Source organism: Canis lupus, chromosome 16 (genome assembly GCF_011100685.1).
Source record: "Canis lupus familiaris isolate Mischka breed German Shepherd chromosome 16, alternate assembly UU_Cfam_GSD_1.0, whole genome shotgun sequence".
NCBI lineage: Eukaryota > Metazoa > Chordata > Mammalia > Carnivora > Canidae > Canis > Canis lupus.
Window position 1 is genome coordinate 34,210,629 of NC_049237.1, and position 23,958 is coordinate 34,234,586.

The window sequence follows — 23,958 nt, forward strand, 5'->3', positions numbered from 1 at the left end:
CCCACGTTGGGCTCCCGGCATGGGGGCCTGCTTCTCCCTCTGCCTGTGTCTCTGCCTCTCTCTCTCTATCATGAATAAATAAATAAATAAATCTTTTTTAAAAATAAAATAAAGTGCTTTGAGATGGCTTTTAGAAATTTTAGGAGGGGTGGGTGGATAGCCCACATTAAAAGACGTGGAGGTGCCAGAAATGCCTTGGCAGAGTGTTAAGGATGGTATTTAAAGGCTCAAAGAAAAAAAAAAGGCTCAGAGATAAGATCCTGTCAGAATGAATCAATTATTTAAGACTCAAGAACCCACTCTGTTCCTTGTGAGGGCCCAAAAGACACTCCTTTCACTTATGCAATAAGGAATATTCTAATGAGAGGTACATAGCACCCTTGAGACACTCAGTTGTGAGGTCCTTCATTATCAAGGGCCGATGGTTCCAGATACTATTATGGCACCATTTGGGGGATACAGAGATACTCACACCATATGGAACCATTTTTCTTAATGACAATAGGGATGGTGGAGTTCCAGAATAGAATTCTGGAGGCCAGAAGACAGATCTTAATCACCAGAGACAAGGTGAACTTAGTTACTATGATGTTTGGCAAGGCTGGAATAGTTCATGGATGGTCAACTCATTGGAGCAAGCTACAAATGAAATGGGCTGCACTATAGCCTGTCCAATGAGACAGTGTTCTTGAAGACAGTGGTGAGGAGAAATCTGCTTAATGGACCAAGCTTCAGCTAGAGTGCCTGGTCCTCTACTAGTATGGAATAGTAGAGGTAGTAGTCTACTAGTACCTTACCAGAGTAAGGGTATCATGGACTCTTGGGCAGATACTGTTGGGAGAAGGGCCAGTGGGAGCCTTCCAACCCAGCATGGAGGAACAGTTTAATACCCACATTGTTTAGTATAGTCACTATATAGTCACAATAAAAAGTGAACTGAATTTTAGGCATTTTTACTATTGTTTGAAAATCTCTGCTGACAACACACACCCTTCTTGCCTACATTAGAGAGTTCTGCTATTGCTCCCCTAGTTCACCATTGCTCGTAAGCTGTGGTGAGTACTTTAGTTGGTTGGTCAGAGATCTGGAAGGAGTAAGACTGGGGACATGACAGCCTGTGGGCCAAAGTGTGAGTATTTCTGTATCCCCCAAATGAGCATCAGAGGGGATCCATTGTAGAAGATGCATTAAACAGCTAAGGACTTGCCCAAAATGTCAGACAGCTATGACTAGCCACCTGGTGCGTGCACAAAGATGGCCAAGATGGACGCTATGCCGGGCCTAGCAGTGTAGATGCCCTTTCACCAGGGCTGATTTATTTGCTATTGCAGCTGTTAAATGTACCTAGTCTGTCACTAGCAGGGAATGACACGGAGCCTGCAGTGTGGTATGTTTTCCTAGGGGGGCCAATTGGTGCCATGGTAACAAGTTAATTACATCAGATCCCTTCCAACCAGGAAGGGGGCAGTGACTGCTCTTGATGAGGCTTGACACATTTTTTTTTAATTTTTATTTATTTATGATAGTCACAGAGAGAGAGAGAGAGAGAGAGAGAGAGGCAGAGACACAGGCAGAGGGAGAAGCAGGCTCCATGCACCGGGAGCCCGATGTGGGATTCGATCCTGGGTCTCTAGGATCGCGCCCTGGGCCAAAGGCAGGCGCCAAACCGCTGCGCCACCCAGGGATCCCTTGACACATTTTCTGAGTTTAATTTCTTTGCCCACAATATCTTGGGATCCCACATAACAAAGCCTCACTTTGCATAGGAATGGAACCAATTAAGAGCAAAGGAGTGACAGCAAGAACCAAAGGCCACAAGATCCAATGGTCCAACCACAGATGGCATCACCTAGGCACAGCTTGCCTGATGGAGAGTTGGAATACTCTTAAAAATGCTCTTAAAGATGCAGCTATGGGACCAGCTTAAGAGATGACTCTGCAAGTTCAGATCACTGCCCTTCAAAATGCTATACCTTCAACCAACAACCTTTCTTTCTTTCTTTCTTTCTTTCTTTCTTTCTTTCTTTCTTTCTTTCTTTCTTTCTTTCGAGAGGGAGAGAGAGTAGCGAGCGGGGATGGAGGCATGGTGGGGGCAAAGGGAGAGGGAGAAAGAGAATCTCAAGCAGGCTCCATGCTCAGCACACAGTACGACACAGGGCTCGATCTCATGACCTTGAAATTATGACCTGAGCCAAAATCCAGAGTCAAACACTTAACCAAGTGAGCCACCCAGGTGTCCCAACCAATGGCCTTTAAGTGATGCTGTGCACTGCCTTCCACATCAGAACACAGGCCCAGAAACTGAGGAATGGAAATAGAAGGGGCACTGCTCACTATCACTCTTAGAAACAGACCCACTTGGAGAATTTGTCCTTTTTTTTTTTAAGATTTTATTCATTCATGAGAGAGACACAGTGAAAGAGAGGCAGAGACACAGGCAGAGGGAGAAGCAGGCTCCACACAGAGAGCCCGACGTGGGACTCCATCCAGGGTCTCCAGGATCATGTCCTGGGCTGCAGGCGGCGCTAAACCACTGTGCCACCGGGGCTGCCTGGAATTTGTCCTTTTTATCTTTATAAGTATAGGTTCTGTGAGTCTACATATCCTGGTTGCCAGAGAGGAAATGCTTCTGCCATGGGACACCATAAGAGTTCTGATAAACTGCAGCTACAGCTGTCACATGGTCTCTCAGTTTTCTTGCCATGAGAACAGAAGGCAGAGAAAAGAGTTACTACACTGATAGGGGCAGGTGACCCTATTCATCATGAGGAGATAGAGCTGAAGCTACAGAATGATGCAGAAGGGATGCCCCTGGGACTCAAAGAACCCACTGGGGCAAAGCATGCTGTCCTCATGCCCAGTTTTAACTTGAAATGGGCAATTGCAACAGAAATGGTATAAGGGCCTGGGAACCAGTGGCTGACCTAACAAGGATGAGGGTCTGGGTCATGTCAGTAGGAAAGCCCTCTGGGACAGAAGAAATCCTTGCTAAGGATGAGACAAACAAGAATAGGTAGAGGCAGGAGATGATGGATATCCATTATGACCTCCATACTGACTGTACCAATGGGGCCTTAGCTGACTTCGCCAATGTTCTTTTGGTAAGTTCCGGCCAAGAAATGTGACCAACCACCATCTTGAAAGAACCAAGACAGGACAGAATGAACCCAAAGTGAGATTCAAGCAGATCCAAGTGTTAGAATGAGGAGATTGTAGTGCCCACTGTTGGTACTTTACTGGATCCCCTATATTTTCCTTAATTTCTTCTGTGTGCCCCTCTCATTTCCTGTGGGTTTTTTTTGTTTGTTTGTTTGTTTGTTTTGTTGTTGTTTTTACTGGCTTGCATATGCAACTTTCTTCATACAACTGACTGAAAGGTACTGGAGCCTCTGCCCATACTTGCTGAGAGCCCAAAATACCTGGGAGAGGCCCTTACCAGTGACTGACTGGTGGGAGAGTATGAAAATCAAACTTCCTTGCCTCAAGTTTCCACAAACTCCGAGATGTAATTTATACCCCAGAGCTCCCCACAGGATCGTTTTAAGGCTAGTAATATTAACTGTGGTAAGCAGAATTCTCAGGTGGTGGCCAAGGACCCATACCCTTGTATAATCCCGTCCCCCTGAGTGTATGTAGAACCTGTGAATATGGTGGACTGCCACTCCTGTGTATTACGTGGCAAAGGTGAAGGGGTTTTGCAACTGTAATTAAGGCCGTAAATCAGTAGACTTTGAATTGATTAAAAGGAGATTGGGGCACCTGGCTGGCTCAGTCAGAAGAGTGGGTGACTCTTGATCTCGGGGTTGTGAGTTCGAGCACCATGTTGGGTGTAGAGATTAAAAATAAAATATTTTTAGGGGTACCTGGGTGGGTCAGTGGTTGGGCATCAGCCTTTGGCTCAGGTCATGATCCTGGGGTCCTGGGATGGAGCCCCGCATCAGGCTCCTAGGGAGCCTGCTTCTCCCTCTGCCTATGTCTCTGTTCTCTCTCTGTGTCTCATGAATAACTTATAAAAAATAAAATATTAATAAATAAGTAAATAAATAAATAAGGTGACTATCTGAAGTGGGCCTGGATCTAATCAGGTGAGTCTTTCAAAGAAAGCTCAGACCTTTCCTGAAGAAGGGAAGCTCATGAGGAGGTGACCACAGTCCAGGCAGGAGTTGATGACAGCGGAGCTAGGGATGGGGTGAGGGGAAAGTGGTCAGATTACAGATAAACCTAGAGGCAGAATGATGGGTTTGCTGATGGTCTTGATAGAGATTCTCTCAAAAGCATCCTCATGGATCTTCAGACAACTCTAATTCAACTAACAACTGATAAAGAATTCATTTTTTTGGACAGCTGTCATTGACAGAACCTTCTTTTCTTTGGTGCGTTAAGTCAGCCTCGTCTGACTCTGCCATTTGGTCTCAGCTCCTGTGAAATGTAAGCACCTGACAGTTGGCCTTTTTGATTGCAGTGGAAGTGCCTGACATTAAGCTTTTGATTGCTAAGGCATCCACTTCTAAGGCTGCTTTCTCAAATAAACACATTGCCAGCCACCAGACTAAAAAGTTAAGCAGACCCACCTTTGAAGTTTCCTTTGTTTTAGAGATCTCTGGCCAACTTAGCTGGAAAGTTGACTGGAAAAACCATTGTTTTTCCTTTTCCAGTCTTTAGTTACCAATCTTATTTTTTAAATTTACCAATAAAGAGCAGAACCCTAGGCACTCAACCTGATAAAAGCAGAAACCCAGATGCACATGCACTCTCTCCCTGAGACCTCTTGTATGGTCCCAGACCAGCCATGGGCCCTCCAGGATCTGTGAGAAATAAACCTTGTTTTGTTTTGTTTGTTGGTTGGCTTTAGGATTTTATTTATTCATGAGAGACACACAGAGAGAGGCAGAGACATAGGCAGAGGGAGAAGCAGGCTCCATGTAGGGGGCCTGATGCAGGACTAGATCCCAGGACCCCGGATCATGACCTGAGCTGAAGGCAGACGCTCAGTCCCTAAACATTGTTTTTCTTTCCAAAGTTCCCTGATAGTCGGTGCTGAGGTGTATCTTATAATCAGAACGAGAATCACAAAAGCCATTTCAGCCACAACGTTGGCTCTGAAAGGGGAAATGTCTGTGGGGTCTCACCTTGGGCCTAGGTGAATGACCCCAGGCAGTCATAGCCAATAGCGTCACTATCAATGGGCTGAGGTTGGCACAAAACACCCAGTCTCTGAAATGGTCCCAGAGAAGCCTGCTCCCTCTTCCATTTGCCAAATATCAGCGACTGCTTACTCATGTCCTACACTTGGCAGGCTCAGCCTCATTAAAGTGAAAATCTAGTGTGGTAAGAATTAAGAAGCTCCCCTCAATACTAAGTACTGGGGGTATGGAAATAATTGATATACCAAAGAGGAAGAGAGTCCTGGAAGCCTGTGTAAGCACTGAGCCACAGCCTGCCTACAATTTTTCACTCCCAGAAGGCAAACAGATACACACCCACACTTATGGCTCCCAAATATAGCCAGTGTGTCTGATTTGTCTACTAAGGTTCTCTGCCCCCAAGCAATTTCCTTACTGAAAGTAAAGGTTGGTCCTAAATCCCAGCTTGGTAAACCATAATCCAGATTTCCTTCACTGAGTTTATTCCACTGTCTTTGCTCCAGAATTCTTGGTATTCCCCACAATGACTCTACTCTGAGTCTTAAGATTCTGGAAACCCACCCGCACAGCATTATGACCATTGCTATCAGAATCAAGTTTTCCCTTTGAAGAATATGCTGCCTTAGAGTCACCTGGAGTTAGCCACATCCCCATGAATTTGCTGGTTTGATTGCACATCTTTTCCTCAGGCTGAGCTAATGCCCCTGGGGTTTCTCCACAGCACTGCCCCTTTCTGCTCCTAGGTCCCTGATCCGGCTTGTCTGAATGTCCCAGCATGCCATGCAGCTGGGACTGTGAATTATGACATATGATTGAAAGAATGTTAGAACTTGAAGGAATCTTACAGATCATCTTGTCCGGTGCCTCTCAAACTTTTCTCTGAACCATGAATCTCAGGAAAAAACACAAACAATAGCAGTGAATACCTTCTCTTTACAGACAAAAAACAAGAAGCTAAGTGCCAAAGGTCTTACAGCCAGTTATGATTAAGAACTAATTACATGAAAATAGTCTATAGCATTTATTTATTATGAAGAGTCATATTCTTTTGGATCTTTTTTCTGCTAGCTTGGGTTCATCACTCACCTATAAGAATTTTGAGGACTAGTATGTGCACAGTTCAAATTAACTAAATCAAGCTAAATCAGGGATCCTGACAAGTATTGAAAACAATAATACTTAAGGTGGAATTAATTCTTTTAAAAAAAAATTCCTAACTTTATTGAGCTACAATTGACATACCACACTGTGTAAGTTTAAAGTGTACTAAGAAAAAATAAAATAAAGTGTACTAAGGACTTGATACATGTATAGAGTAAGAGATGTTTACCACAATAGTAATAACATATCTTTTAGTTCATGTAATTGCCATTTTGTTGTTGCTGCTGTTGTCATTATGATAAGAGAGAATTCTTTACTTCTGACGTTCACAAAAAAATAATAGTTTGACAATTCTACTTGACTAGAAACAGTAATCCTGATAGCCTGATGGGGAGGGTCACCATTTTTCAAATGGATTCAGATGAATAAAGTTAATATGCAGGGTATAAAGAAGATAATAAAATGTGTATGGAAATTAAGGTATTTTGGCAATTTAATTCTAAACCAGACTTATGAGGTATATTTTTCTTAACCAGTCATTTCAAAAAACAAAAATCACATTGTATTACGTACATTTTCCTCAGTTTCTTATCTAAAGAGCACAAGACTCTATTTTAATAAAATCTGAGCAACACAAAAATGATAAGAAATGGTTGAGAGAAAACAAGATTGAGGACAATAGATAGAGATGAAACTGGAAGTTTGAATCCTTTGAAAAAAGACAAGAGGCGATCTTGGTTAAATGAAAGAATCTTCAAGAAAGATACTAGGGCACTGTATTAAGCCTGCCAGGGCTGCCATAACAGAGTATCATAGTCTGAATGGCTTAAACAACAGAATTTTATTTTTTCACAGTTCTGGGGATTAGAAGTCCTAGGTCAAGGTAATGGCAAGATTGGTTTCTGCTGAGGCCTCTCTTCCTGGCTTGTGGATAGATGCCTTGTCTCTGTGTCCTTACGTGGCCTTTCCTTTGTGCTTTCACACATACAGAGACGGAAATCTCTGGAGTCTCTTCCCTTTCTTTTTCTTTTCTTTTTTTTTTTCTTCCCTTTCTTAAAAGGACACCAGTCCTATCAAATTAGCAGCCCACCCTTCCGACCTCATTTAACTTTTACTACCTCTTTAGAGGCTCTACCTCCAGTACAGCCACATTAGAGGTTAGGGCTTCATCTGAATTTTGGAAGGACACAATTCAGTCCGTAACAGGCACTTATTCAAGTTTTTCTCAATATTATGCACTAATTCACTGCTTTTTTGAAAGTTATCTTGTGTGTTCACAGAAGAGAAACAAAGAACTAGTGTCTGTCAGGGTAGCAGCTTTGCCACTGCAATACAATGTTTATTGTGTGAGTAATGGGTTTATCAGTCTCCAGAGAGCATGCAATACCTGCATTCACCTCCCATTTGATGTAAATGGAACACAGAGGATTTGGCCAGTCTTCATCTTGTGACAACTCACTCTGCACTGATCAAATCGATTATTAACAGCTCCCTGCCTTCCTCATGATTTTGTTCAGGCCTTTGCTGTCACCGGGTAGCTTAGTTTTTTCTTTTCTGGAAATACTGCAAGTTTTCTACATATTGTTACCTTGGCAGTCATATATATTAAAATTGGTTCAACATGCTGATATCTGATACAGTAAAAATGGAAAATATTACAAAGGCCATAGATAAATGTGCAACTAAATATCTCCCTTGAACACCGAAGTTGTATGTTGGCAAATTGAACACCAATAAAAAATAAATTTATTATAAAAAAAAAAACACTGTAGTTAATGGTGGTAATAATGTTGGTTGATTTTATTAAGCCCTGTATGTAAAATGCTTTCCTTTATTTTTTTCACTTATTTTAGTTGTAAAAGCAATACATGATATTGTTTTTATCTTTATTTTTTAAACCAACCCAGGAGTATAGAGTAAAAAATTAAAATCTTATCTCCCTAGGGTACCTGTGTGGCTCAGCCAGTTGGCCATCTGACTCTTGATTTTGGCTCTGGTCATGATCTCAGGGTTGCGAGATTGAGCCTGAGACTGAGGTGGGTGTGGGGCCTGCTTGGGATTCTTTCTCTCCTCCTTTTGCCCCTTCTCCCCTACCCACCTCCAGTTCATTCTCTCTCTCTCTAAAATAATTTAAAAAAAATAAAATCTACTTACCTTATTCTTACCTATCTCACTCCCCACACTAGAAATAATCACGTAATCACAGATGTGTTTTTTTCTAGATCTCTTACTAAATACACACACACAGAGGCATGCACACACTCTCCTTCTCTTTCTGTGTGTGTTACTTTTTTTTTTTTTTTCAATTTTTATTTATTTATGATAGTCACAGAGAGAGAGAGAGAGAGGCAGAGACACAGGCAGAGGGAGAAGCAGGCTCCATGCACCGGGAGCCCGATGTGGGATTCGATCCCGGGTCTCCAGGATCGCGCCCTGGGCCAAAGGCAGGCGCCAAACCGCTGCGCCACCCAGGGATCCCTGTGTGTGTTACTTTTAAAATAAAAATTGGATGATACTTTGTGTATTTGTGCATTTGACTCCTCAAATATATCATGAACAAAAGAGAGAGATGAAATGAAAATTGCAGAATGTTGATAATTGTTGAATCTAGATAATGGATACACAGAATTATATTATTCTCTTTATTTCCTGGCTAATACAAACATTCTTCAATGTGAGTACCAAAAAAAAAAAAAAAAAAAAAAAGCAAAAACAAAAACAGACAAAAAAGCCTCATAGAAAAAAATCAAATATACCAGAGACAGGGGTAAAGAGTGGAAGAACTGGACGAAGTTATTCAAAAGGTATAAATTTCCATATATAAGATAAATTAGTAATGAGGATGTCATGTACAATATGTTCACTACAGTTAACACTGCCATGTGGTATATTTGAAGGCTGAGAGAGTAAACCTGAAGACTTCACAAGGGGAAAAAATTTTTTTTCTTTTTTTTTTTTTGTATCTATATGATGATGGATATTTACTAAACTTCTTGTGGTAATCATTTCACAGTAAGTCAATCATTATACTGTACATCTTAAACTCATACAGTGCTGTATGTCAATCATGTTTCAGTAAAACTTGAAAAAATGTTCCACTGTATAGCATCATTTACAGAAGGAGACTTCTAATGGAATAATTGGATTTTCCATGTGTTATGTCAAATTATGCCTAATATCTCCTTTCTGCCACCAACCCCCTATCTAAACCAGGGAATACTTTATCACTAGGGTCAGTTCTAATCTTTGGAAGGCACTGAAGGAATTCTAAACCGAAAATATTGGACTTGATACCATCACATCTATTCTTCCATACTTCTGACATTTTACCTGAATTATCATGACCAGCATTCTTCCATCTTGTTCCACATTCCTTAATTCTAATCTTGGTCACCTTTCCAGGTTAGCAATCTTTTTAGGATCGGAGATCTGATTTCTTCTCAGTTGTCAATTCCAGTGGTTGATCTCTCTACCTTTTTTTTTTTTTTTCAGGTAGGTTCTATGCTCAACGTGGGGCTCAAACTCACAGCTTCAAGATCAAGATTTGCATGTTCTAACAACTGAGCCAGCCAGGCACCCCTTTACCTATCTATTTGCATCTCCGATTTTCATTGCCTCCAGAATTCACCTTTATTTATTCCACAAGCCTCTTAAGCACTCCCTATCTTACTTTTGGACTACCTTGAGATCAATATTGTTGATTTTCCAGATCTCTCAAAAATTTTATTCTGTCTGTTGACCTGGACTCCCTCCCCACCTTCCAGGACATTCTGTAGCTGCTATTGCAAGGCCCATTCCACCTTGTAGGTCTAGGTCAGAGTCTCCATAATCTCCCATCTACCTGTGATCTGGACTATAATAAAACTCTTCAAATGCAAAAAAGACCATTTTCTTCATACCTCAGAAAATGTCACATGTTTCTAGAAATGTATAAAGGAAGTGTCATTCTGAATTGAGAGAAGCCAGTAAGGATCAAATTATAATAGTTTAGGTGAAACTGGGAAAGACTCACTCTGTAAAGAGAGATGATGATGGTGTGAGTGATCTCATGAGGCTGGTTAAAGATGAGTATTTCAGAATAAATGAAATTGCACAGAGATTAAGGGATTATATTGTCATAAATAATAAATTCTACAAAGCAGAAATTGCTGACCAAAATAATACTGAAAAATAGAAGCTATCAATGAAAAGGAAACTTTTCAAAAAATCAATTGCCTGGAAATGTTAAATGACACCTCTAAATAACTCTTAGGTAAAGAAGAAATTAAAATTGAAATTAGGGCAGCCCCGGTGGCGCAGCGGTTTAGCGCCGCCTGCAGCCCAGGGCGTGATCCTGGAGTCCCGGGATGGAGTCCCACATCCAGCTCCCTGCATGGAGCCTGCTTCTCCCTCTGCCTGTGTCTCTGCCTCTCTCTCTCTCTCTGCATCTCTATGAATAAATAAATAAAATATAAAAAAAATAAAATAAAATTGAAATTATATAATAAAATTGAAAAAACTTTGAAATTACCAACTATTTAGAGTATAGCAACTATGTCACAATATAGTTAAAAATCCTATTCAGGGAAAATTCAATGCTGCTTAATATTTATATTAATAAGGAAAAAACATTGATAGATTATGCATTTACCTCTAGAAACAAAAAAGAGAGAGGGCGGCACCTGGCTGGCTCAGTCAATAGAGCATGTGACTCTTCATCTCAAGGTCAAGAGTTCAAGCCCCACATTGGGCATAGAGATTACTTTAAAAAATACACAAACAAAAAAAAGAAAGTAAAACAAAAGAATGTTTTAAGAACCACACTAAAATCAGAAACCATGAAGGAAAATATTTACAGGTCTAACTACAAAACTTATTTTTAAACTTCCAGAGCAAAATAGACCATAAATAATAATAAAATATAAATGACAAACTGGGAAAAATACACGCAGAAAATACATAGCAGAAATGTAATTAATGCATCTAGCATTAGTACATCTTTCAAATTGATAAAAAAAAATCATCAAACATTTCAGTAAAACAATGAATGGAGATTTAACAAAATTTGCAGAAACAGAAGCTAAGATGGTATTACACAGACTTTATTCTAATTAATAAAATCATGAATGAAAAAGGAGAGATCACAACCAATACCAAGGAAATATACAAATTATTTTAAAAACATTATGAGCAGCTATACGCCAATGAATTAGGCAATCTAGAAGAAATGAACACATTTCTAGAAAACCACAAACTACCAAAACTGGAACAGGAAGAAATAGAAAGCCTGAACAGGCCAATAACCAGGGAGGAAATTGAAGTAGTCATCAAAAACCTCCCACGACACATAAGATAATAAATTCACTGAAAATCAGAGAAACACAAATCAAAAGAAAAATATTTTGAATCAATGAAGCTAAGAAAAATTTGAAGAGAGATTTAGCCCAGCGCTGGCATGGGAATGGGAAACTGGCACTCTTGTCAACTACTGATAGAAGTGTAAACTGGTACAAATTTTATTTTGGAAGATTGATTTTGACAATATGTTTTGAAATTTAAAATTTGCATATTAATTCGGTGGCCTGAGCAAATGTGTTTATCTCACACCTGCCAAACTCGCATTGAAGTGATAGAAAAATACATAAAAAGAAGTTCTTGGGGTCCCTGGCTGGCTCAGTCAGTGGAGCATGTGACTCTTGCTCTACAGGTTGTGAACTCGAGCCTCACCTTGAGTATAGAGATTACTTAAAATCTTTTTTAAAAAGAAAGTTCTTTGCCCTATGGGAAAACTGTAAACTAAGAAACCTGAAACCCAATATAGAGGCCTAAATCCAGCTGAGCATCACTTTCACCAGTGGTTTCTAGGAAGAACTCCCAAGTTCAGAGTGAGCTGCCGCATGTCCCCTAGAAGGCAAAATTGCCCTCGATAGAGAACCACTAATACAGATGTAGGGATGAACATGGCCCTATCTATACTGTCTTAACAATGATATTTGTGGTATGGGATTACAGAGTTTGACCTCTGATATGTTATTTGAATATATGATATATATTCACATACATGTGTACATTTCATAGCAGACATTATTACTATTACTAAAAAAATTCTGAGGAGATAAAAGGTTGAGGCACACCATTTTGTACTCATTGAATAAAGACTGGGATTAAATAAAATCTGAATTATCTGAATATGTTATTCTGAGTTTAAGGGTAAAAATCCAAAATCTCCAGGTGAGAGAAACTGGAGCTGGTCAAACTGAATTGCATTTTATTTATTTATTTATTTGTTTGTTTTAAGATTTATTTAAGAGAGAGAGAGGGCATGAGTGGGAGGGGCAGAGAGAGAGAGAGAGAGAGAGAATCTGAAGCTGACTTCAAGCGCTTAGAGCCCAACAGAAGGCTGGATCTCACACCAAGATCCAACCAGAGCTAAAACCAAGAGTTGGATACTCAACCAACTGCATGCACCACCCAAGCACTCCAAACTGAAATGCACTTTAGGAGAGAATCAGAAATAACTCCTGAGAAAATATACCTGTGGTATTTTGTGAGCGACTTGTTTTCTGAATAATTTCAGTGTGAGATCACCTGTTTTACCTTTACCTTGAAGAGTTTGCAGCACAGCTGAGCTAGGCAACGCTTTCAGGGGAGCCAACCAGAGGATCCACCACTGAGTGTATGTGTTACCTTCTCTTAGACTTATTGTTATTTCTCTAGTCTCTTCCTTTGTAGATATAAAGTCTTAAACATTTCCAGTGACCTATAGGTTAGACTAGGAATTAGAGAATCAACACAACATAATGTTTACTGGGTGCCAAGTAAATTCTCAGAATTCTGGATAAGAAAAATCACCCATGAAAGTAGGCTTCTTGCCAAAAACAACCCTGTAGAAAAAGAAATCCTGTGCTAAAATTTTAATAAATCTCTTGTATTACTTTATCAAGGTTTTGTAGGTAAAAGGATACATGCCTCAGAATAAGAAATTTAGCTATAAATTTAACTTCTCCTTTCTATTTTTTAAATCAATACAGTTCACATACAATAAAATGCACCCTTTTAAACAGTACACTGCAGTGGTCTTCAGTATATTCACTACCTTGTGCAATTAGCCCCAATATGTAATTCCAGAATATTTGTCATCACCCCCAAAAGACACCCATATCTGGTAACAATGACTCACCATCCCCCAGAGTCTCCTGGCAACCACTAATCCACTTTCCGTTCTATGCATTTGCCTATTCTGGATATTTCATAAAAATAGGATTATATAGTATGTGACCTTCTATGCATGGCTTCTTTCATCTAGTGTGATGTTTTGCAGACATCCATGTTGTAGCATGAATCAGAACTTCACTTCTTTCAATGCCTGAAGAATATCGTATTGTAGGGACATATTACGTTTTGTTTAGTATTTATTAGTTGACGGATATCTGAGTTTCTGCTTTTTGGCTATTAGGAACAATGCTGGTATGAACATTTGTGTACACTTGTGTAGATGTATGTTGTCCCTTCTCTTGTTTATATACTTAGCAGTGTTAATGCTGGACCAAATGGTGAATCTGTATTTAACTTTTTAAGGAATTTCCAGACCATTTTCCTTAGCACATGCACCATTTTACATTCCCACCAGCAATGCATGAGGGTTTAATTCTCTACATCCTTATCAACACTTGTTATTTCCATTTTATTGACAAAGAAATTTAACTTTAAACTTATTGGACACGAATTTAAGATGAAATCTCAAAATGTGAGCATGCAAATGTTCTTCAGATATATACATTGCTTATAACAAACCCGAACTGATTAGAAGAGGTAAGACAAGACTGATCTTCAAACTGACCTTGGGATTACAGGTCTGAGTTTGAACCCTACAAATTTTGTGACTTGAAGTTGTTAATCTCCTGAGGCTCTATTTTGCTATTTCCAGAATAGAAGCCAGGATTTGGGGTCCTGAATCTTATACAGTTTTGAGGGCCCGAGTTTAAGGAAAAGAATAAAAAATTATGAACACAAAATTGGATATGAATAAGAAAAGACACCATAACAAAGTACAGATTTAAGCAGTTGACAAACATCACAACATCACAAAACCCAGGAAAATAATATATTTTATTAACTACCTGACACTCCTCTAATATATTTTCTCTCTGCATTTAATCTTCATTTTCTCTGAATACCTCTTTGTGTGATGTAAATGTTGTAGTACCATTTTCAGTGGTGAGAATAGGAAAACAATTTAGTCTTCCAGCTTGGTTAGATGATTTTTTATTTTACTACTGTTAGTTGGGATATTAAAACATAAGAATTCCTACATATATACTTGCTGTTGGAAGCTCTATTACAGATTTGTGTCCCACAGACAGAGGAATTCTGATAAATATTGGTGCTTTTGTACACATTTAAATCATGATGCAACTTCTCATCGTATATGCTAGACACAGAAGTGGCTGTGAGATACAAAAATATATGATATAAACTCAAATTAAATTAAATGTATCCCTAATTTTAGATCCCCACAATCACATCCTAAAATTACCCACAGCCCTTTAACACTACCCCCAAAGGAAGAGGGAAGTGGAAGAGGGGAAATGAAGTTTAATTCTTGATCTTAACCAACTGCCATTAAAAGATCTTTTGGGGGCATGTGTGGCTCAGTTGGTTAAGCATTGGGCTCTTGATTTCTGCTCAGATTATGATCTCAGGGTTGTGAGATAGAGCCCCACATTGGCAGCACACTCAGCGTGGAGTCTACTTGCGACTCTCTCCCTCTGTTCCTGCCCCCACTTGTACACTCTCTCTCAAATACATAAATCTTTAAAATAAAAATAAAAATAAAAGGTTTCCTGTAAATTTTAACCAAAACATACAGCCATGCAAAGACACTGTTGCAACCCCTTTCAGGATCTTGGGAGGGGTCATACAAATGAGGATCCTGAATCATATTTCTTTAGCTTCCTGATAAACCTACCTCTGCATATTTCATAGAACAGCTGTGAGAGTGAATGAAATAACATGTTAACTATTCACTTTTGTTTTACACAGAACTTTACACAGTTCCAATCTGTCCAGGATAGTCCATTTTCTACTGTCTAAGATCAGTGCATCTCAGTGGGTACATCTTTTCTTTTGGAAAAAAAAAAAAAAAAACAAGAGAAATCATCCTTTCTCCAGTCCTGCACACTACACAAAGCTATACTAGAAATAGAATGCCCTTTATGAACATGATTACCTCTATTTTTTTCCTCTAAGGCAGCTTAGTGTATGATATGAGCCAAAAAGTCATATGGAAATAATTTCTCTAAAGGTCAAGTTAATGTAATATATTAAAGGGTGATGACAACACCTAGAATTTCTAGAATTCTGTATAAATATATCAATATATCAAAGTATTATTGTTTTGTTTTGTTTTTTTAAAGATTGCCCATATGGATTTTTTTTTCAAGTGTTTTCTAGTAAGAGAATTCTGCATTTCTAAAGAAGATTTTGATTGAGATTTTCCAATAAAACAAGAAAAATTGTTCAAAATAACTGATCTTGATTCTGTGTCTATTGGCATGGGCCCGAGGTGGGGTGGGGTGGGAGTAGGGGAGTGGCCCTCCCTGCTATAATCAGAGAGTGGAAGGAATAGAATTTTTCAAATTCAGAAGGCTGGTTTACTCAGTCTTGATGTAGGGGTTGCTCTGTACAGTACTGTGTGCACAGCTGCCCTCTACTGGATGGAACGACAATTTGCCCAAGTTCATTGAAACTGGAATTCAGTTATTCAAGTGTTCATTGTGTTGGTTTTCAGGGATACAGACATGGGGAAAAAGCAGTGCTTTCCCTCAAATGGCTCACAGAAAATTGAGGGAGACTCATAAGAAAATAAGTGACTGCAATCAGTGTTAAGTGCTATAATATTGGTAGGCATAAGTACTATTATTAGACTACAAAGAAAATACTATTTATTTATTTTTAAAGATCTTATTTATTTATTCATGAGATACAGAGAGAGAGAGAGAGAGAGAGAGAGAAGCAGAGGGAGAAGCAGGCTCCATGCAGGGTGCACCAATGTGGGACTCGATCCTGGGACTCCAGGATCATGCTCTAGGCTGAAGGCGGTGCTAAACCGCTGAGCCACCCAGGCTGCCCGAGGAAACACTATTTATAGTCCGTTTTGGTTTATTAACTGGTATGACTCCTGTTTGAGACCTCATCTGACAAAATTATACAGACATTCTCTAATTTTTACCTTGGAGCAGAGTTAGGGGTAGAGTTGACATAAAAACGGATGCACAATTAAATTTTAATTTCAGATAAAGATTACATAGAAAATACTTATATTATTGTTTCCTTTCCAGGGAAACATCTCTCAAAACCAAACGATTTAGAATTAAGTCTAAAAATATTTAAGAAAATTTTGGCATTTTAATATGTCTGAGTAATCTTAGGAATCTAGTTGAAATTGTATAGCTAAATAATCTATTTACACTATAATTTTAAGCCTATCTTAAGCTTACAATATTGGAACACTTTAAAGATATCAAGAAACACCATATTTATGTGTAACTTTTTAGCATCATAAAAATTATTTAATACTTGGGGAAATTTGTCAGTTGGACAACTCATATGTATCAAAGAATCATTGATTAAATTTAAATATATTAAATTTCCAAATGCAATTCAAAAAAATGAATTCAATTATCTAAGTTTATAAATGGGACCAAATATTTAGCAAATGCCCCCCCCCCCTTTTTTTTTCAGAGAGGGAGAAGCGAAGGGAAAGAGAGAGAGAGGGAGAGAATCTTAGCAGGCTCCACACCCAGCAGGGAGCCTAAGGCAGGAGTCAGTCTCAGGAACCTGAGATCATGACCTGAGCCAAAATCAAGTCAGTCACTTAACTGACTGAGCCACCCAGGTGCCCTGCAAAAGGTTTTTAGAGTATTACTACAAATGTATACTTTAATACATTTATAAATCAAATAGTAAGATTTATAAGGTGGATTTAAAAGCTTTAGGAAGAACCAAGCTTTAAATCTATAACTTTAATAAATAGCACATTAATTTTACAAAAGCAAGGAATCCTGGAGTAACCTTTTCTGGGTGTAAAAGCAATCCTGAAGAATACAAATGCATACATTGAAGCCAGTCATTCATTGGATAAATATTTATGAAGCATTTACTATGTGTGAAACACAAGCACACAGTAGTTAACAAAAGAAACCGGAATGGGCTTAAAAGCATAGTGTTTGAGAGGATATGGGAATTACAGATTTTAGTCCAAATAAGCAGACATCAATCAATGGATAGAAGGAAGGGAAAATTCTATAAATGAAATAGCTGAGTATTCCTACTTGAGCCTAAGGAAAGATCCTGCAGTATAAAAGGAGGAAAAAGTAACATTTTATTTTCAAAGGAAGTGCATATATTTGAAAAAAACTAAGGGATGCCTGGCTGGCTCCGTTGGTAGTGTGTGTGACCTTTGATCTTGGGGTTGAGAGCTTGAGCCCCATGTTGGATGTAGAGACTACTTTAAAATAAAATAATTTTTTTAAAAAAAGGAAGAAAGAAAAACTAATAGAAGAAACATAATTTTAGAAAACATCTTTGTACTTGGAAAACTCAGAAAATATAGATAAGCCGAGGGATGAATGATGAGATTATAAATCAGTAGACTGTGATTAAAAAGGAGGTAGAAACAGAAACTGAATTAGGTGCCAAGTACAATGAATGGCAGAGTTAGAAAAGTCATTGTTTTGTGATCATCACGGTGAAAATTGATTCAGACAAAAAAAAATCAGTGGATACCAAAATTATTAGGGACAAGTTTGATGATAAACAGGAACTATATACAGTCTCAAGGTATATACAGTCTCAAATGTCATATTCACTATAAAGGAAAAAAGTAATGTTACAGTGGAGAAATCTGATGGACACCACTTTAAATGAGGGATCAAAGTTAAAATCACCAGTAATAGGACAAACAGACATAATGTTCTTCCTGATGTGATTGAGAAGGATCATGGGATGCCTGCATGGCTCAGCGGTTTAGCACCTGCCTTCGACTCCAGGATTGAGTCCCACATCAGACTCCCTGCATGGAGCCTGCATCTTCCTCTGGCTGTGTCTCTGCCACTCTCTCTCTCTCTCTCTCTCTCTCTCTCTGTCTCTCATGAATAAATAAATAAAATCTAGAAAAAAAAGAGAGAGAGAGAGAGAGAGAGAGAGAGAGAGAAGGATCAGCATCATGTATGTGGTATTCTTGCCAAAACTAAATAACCTGATTCTAATTACAACAAACCCAAATTGAGAGATACTACAAAACAATTGGCCTATACTCCTCAAAACTGTCAAAGTCACAAAATACAAAGCAAAGCTGAGAAAGCATTCTAGGTTGAAGGAAACTAAAGAGACCTAATAACTAAATGTAATGTGTGCTTACTGATTGGCTCCTGTATTAGAAAAAAAATTTAAGCATTACTGAAATAAATGATGAACTTTGAATATGGACTATATTTTAAAATAGTATTGTAACAATGCTAAATTCTCTGAATTTATTTTTTTAATTCCCTGAATTTAATCATCGTACAATGGGTTATGTACAAAAAAGTCCTCACTTTGGGGAGGTAGAAGATGAAAGGTAAAGAAAAATGATATATGTAATTACTCTCATGCATTTCAGCAGTAGTAAAAATAACACATATATATTGAGTAAGAGGATAATAATGTATTCATAGAAAGATATCCTGATAAAGCAAATCTATAAAAATATTAATAATTTGCTAATCCAAGAGGCACATGGGTGTCTCAGTTAGTTAAGCATCTGCCTTTGGCTCAGCTCATGATCCAAGGATCTTGGGGTCAAGTCCAGCCTCAGGCTCCCCGCTTGGAGCCTGCTTCTCCCTCTCCCTCTGCCTGCCACTCACCCTGCTTGTGCTTTCTCTCTCTGTCAAAAGAATAAATAAATAAATAATCATTTTTAAAAACTGATGAATCCAGATGAAAATACATATAAGTTCATTGTACTTTTCATGAGATTTTCTGAGTTTTGGAAATGTTTTTTCAAAATAGGAAATTCCAAATAAAATAAAAACAGAACAAATTAGAGAAGATCTCACAGATAGAAGAAAAAAAAGAAAAGAAAAATGATAAACAGGAAGCTAACAAAAATGAAAAAGAACAAAAACATATCAGGAACATATTCCTGATAAACAGGAAGCTAACAAAAATGAAAAAACAAAAACATATGTTTCAGGAAACATATCTGGTTTCCTGAAGAAGCAAGAACAAACGTTATGTTATATATGCTATAATTAATGCAGTTATAAAAAAAACTGTTAATTGCAGGTAAGCTGGTTTGCAGGCAAAAGGGTCCATCAATTACCAGGCAAAATTAAGTTTTCTTTACTAATATTTAGGTATGTCTGGGTGGCTCAGCAGTTGAGCATCTGCCTTTGGCTCAGGTCATGATCCCGGGGTCTGGGATCGAGTCCCACATCAGGCCTATGGGGGAGCCTGCTTCTCCCTCTGCCTATGTCTCTGCCTCTCTCTGTGTCTCTCATGAATAAATAAGTAAGTAAAAACTAAAAAAAAAAAAAAAAGGAAGAAGGGTAGCTATAATAGGACCAATTAAAGTAGAAGTCAAAGGAAGGAAAAAAAAAAACATTAAATCTGATAAAGAGGGTCAGGGGATGGGTGAGATAGGTGATGAGGATTTTTTTTTAAGGTTTTATTTATTTATTTATGAGAGACACAGAGAGAGAGAGAGAGAGGGAGAGAGGCAGAGGGAGAAGCAGACTCCATGCAGGGATCCCAATATGGGACTCGATCCTGGGATTCCAGGATCATGCCCTGGGCCAAAGGCAGATGCTCAACCGCTGAGCCACCCATGCGTCCCACGTGATGAGGATTAAGGAGTGCACTTGTGATGAGCACCAGGTGCTGTATGGAGTGTTGAACCAATATATTGTATACCTGAAACTAATATAACACTGTAAGCTAACTGGAATTAAAATAAAAGCTTTTAGGAAAGGGGCACCGGGGTGGCTCATTCAGTTATGCATCTGCCCTTGGATCAGGTCATGATCCCAGGGTCATGGGATCAAGCCCTGATCTGGGCTCAGCAGGGTGTCTGCTCCTCCCTCTGCCCCTTCCACCCAGCTCCTCCCCCCTGTTCTGTCTTTCTCTTGCACGCTCCCTCTCAAATAGATAAAATTTAAAACAAAAAAGTTATAAAAAGATTTGTCTTACATTGATAAAAGATACACAAAAATATAATCCTCATAAAGCTTTTTAAAAATATTTTATTTATTTATTCATGATATACACAGAGAGAGAGAGAGAGAGAGGCAGAGACACCAATGCCAGAGACACAGGCAGAGGGAGAGGCAGGCTCCATGCAGGGAGCCCTATATGGGACTCGATCCGGGGTCTCCAGGATCATGCTCTGGGCTGAAGAGGACACTAAACCGCAGAGCCACCCAGGCTGCCCCCTTCATAAGGCTTTATGATACAGCTCTACATATATGAGGAGAAAGCAGTCATAAATTTGAGGAGAAATTGATAAAAACACATTTCTCTGAGTGCATGTTTCTCTGATTTCTTGGAAAGATCAAAAGGCAAAACATTAAGTAGAAAAAAATAAAAATTTGAACAGTCTGAATAATGTGAGTAGTAAGATAGATATAATGTGTGTATGCTAAACTTTATACACTGTAGAAAACAGCACTGGGAATTTTATAAATATCAACACATTTTAGGCTACATATTAAAACTCCAGTAAGTTCCCCAAAGCAAAATTGCACAGATAACATTTTCTGATTATATTGTAATTAAACTGGAAAATAAGAACTGAAAAAAAGCAACACCTAAATCACTTGGAAATTAAAAAGGCTTTTCCAAAGTAACTCTTGACATAAAGAGGAAATTAAAAATGTAAATATAAATTCTTTAGAAAATAACAATAATGGAAATGCTAAATATAAAATCTCATAGGATGATGCCAATATATGGCCTCAAAGGCAGACTCACAGTCTTAAAAATGTTTTCTTAATATGAAAAAGATGAAAATAAAATAACCAAACCACGAAGTTAATAAAAAATGAAGGATATTTAAGAAAATAATACTGAGGAGCAAGATGGTGGAGGAGTAGGCTCCCTGTATCACCTGTCCCCACCAATTTACCTAGATAACTTTCAAATCATCCTGAAAACCTATGAATTTGACCTGAGATTTAAAGAGAGAACAGCGGGAACACTACAGAGAGAAGAGTTTGCGCTTCTAACAAGCACAACTCATTTTTAGCCACTCTGCACTGAGCAAAATGACTAGAAAGAAGAACTCACCACAAAGGAAAGAATCAGAAACGGTACTCTCTGCCACAGAGTTACAGAATTTGGATTACAATTCGATGTCAGACAGCCAATTCAGAAGCACAATTATAAAGCTACTGTTGGCTCTGGAAAAAAACATAAAGGATTCAAGAGACTTCATGACTGTGGAATTTAGATCTATTCAGGCTGAAATTAAAAATCAATTAAATGAGATGCAATCCAAACTGGAGGTCCTAACGATGAGGGCTAATGAGGTAGAAGAAAGAATGAGTGACATAGAAGACAAGTTGATGGCAAGGAAGAAAGCTGAGGAAAAAAGAAGAAAAACAATTAAAAGACCATGAGGAAAGGTTAAGGGAAATAAATGGCAGCCTCAGAAGGAAAAAATCTACATTTAATTGGGGTTCCAGAGGGCACCGAGAGGGACAGAGGACCAGAAAGCATAGTTGAACAAATCATAGCTGAGAACTTCCCTAATTTGGGGAGGGAAACAGGCATTCAGATCCAGGAGATAGAGAGGTGGCCCCCTAAAATCAATAAAAACTGTTCAACACCTTGACATTTAATAGTGAAACTTGCAAATTCCAAAGATAAAGAGAAAACCCTTAAAGCAGCAAGAGACAAGAGATCCCTAACTTATATGGGGACAAATATTAGATTAACAGCTGACCTCTCCACAGAGACCTGGCAGGCCAGAAAGGGCTGGCAGGATATATTCAGAGTCCTAAAAGAGAAGAACCTGCAACCAAGAATACTCTATCCAGCAAGGTTCTCATTCAGAATAGAAGGAGAGATAAAGAGCTTCCAAGATAGGCAGAAACTGAAAGAATATGTGACCACCAAACCAGCTCCGCAAGAAATATTAAGGGTACTCTGTAAAATAAAGAGGACAGGGGATCCCTGGGTGGCGCAGCGGTTTAGCGCCTGCCTTTGGCCCAGGGTACGATCCTGAAGCCCCGGAATCGAGTCCTACATCGGGCTCCCGGCATGGAGCCTGCTTCTCCCTCCTCCTGTGTCTCTGCCTCTCTCTCTCTCTCTCTGTCTATCATAAATAATTAAATCTTAAAAAAGAAAAAAAGAAAGAGGACACCCAAAGAAATAATCCACAAAAACAAGGACCGAATAGGTATTACGCTGACATTAAATTAATACCTTTCAATAGTAACTCTGAACTTGATTGGGCTTAATGATCCCATCAAAGATGCAGGGTTTCAGACTGGATAAAAAAGCAAGACCCACCTATTTGCTGTCTACAAGAGACTCATTTTATTTTATTTTTAAAGATTTTATTTATTTATTCATGAGAGACAGAGACAGAGAGAGAGAGACAGAGACACAGGCAGAGGGAGAAGCAGGCTCCATGCCAGGAGCCTGACGCAGAACTCGATCCCGGGTCCCCACGATCACGCCCTAGGCTGAAGGCAGCGCTAAACCACTGAGCCACCTGGGCTGCCCTACAAGAGACGCATTTTAGACCTAAGGACACCTACATTCTGAAAATGAAAGGTTGGAGGACAATTTACCATTCAAATGGTCCTCAAAGGAAAGCAGGGGTAGCAATCCTCATATCAGATAAATTAAAGTTTATCCCAAAGACTGTAGTAAAAGATGAAGAGGGACACTATATCATACTTAAAGGATCTATCCAACAAGAGGACCTAACAATCATGAATATTTATGCACCTAATGTGGGAGCTGCCAAGTATATCAATCAATTAATAACCAAAGTAAAAACATACTTAGATAATAATAATACACTAATACTGGGAGACTTCAACATGGCACTTTCTGCAAATGACAGATTTTCTAAGCACAAACTCTCCAAAGAAACAAGAGCTTTAAATGATACACCGGACCAGATATATTTCACAGATATTTACAGAACTTTACATCCAAACGCAATCGAATGCACATTCTTCTCAAGTGCACATGGAATTTTCTCCAGAATATACCACATACTGAGTCGCAAATTAGGTCTTAACCAATACCAAAAGATTGGGATAGTCCCCCTGCATATTTTCAGACCATAATGCTTTGAAACTTGAACTCAATAACAAGAAGAAATTTGGAAGAAACTCAAACACGTGGATGTTAAAGAGCATCCTGCTAAAAGATGAACCGGTCAACCAGAAAATTAGAGAAGAATTAAAAAGATTCATGGGAACTGGTGAGAATGAAGATACAACCATTCAAAATCTTTGGGATACAGCTAAAGCAGTCCTGAGAGGGAAATACATCACAATACAAGCATCCCTCAAAAAATTGGAAAAAACTCAAATACACAAGCTAACCTCACACCTAAAGGAACTGGAGAAAGAACAGCAAATAAAACTACAGCAAGCAGAAAAAGAGAGTTAATAAAGATTCGAGCAGAATTCAATGAAATAGAGACCAGAAGAACTGTAGAACAGATCAATAAAAC

At 38.7% G+C, this 23,958-nt stretch overlaps 1 long non-coding RNA gene across 1 annotated transcript; it reads left to right on the top strand.

The window, feature by feature from the left end:
• The first annotated feature begins 5,974 nt into the window (after positions 1–5,974).
• LOC111090170 lies at positions 5,975–10,148 on the top strand. Its single transcript, XR_005371095.1, has 3 exons — positions 5,975–6,111; positions 9,477–9,647; positions 9,738–10,148. It is a non-coding gene; the product is annotated as an uncharacterized LOC111090170 (long non-coding RNA).
• Positions 10,149–23,958: the final 13,810 nt, after the last annotated feature.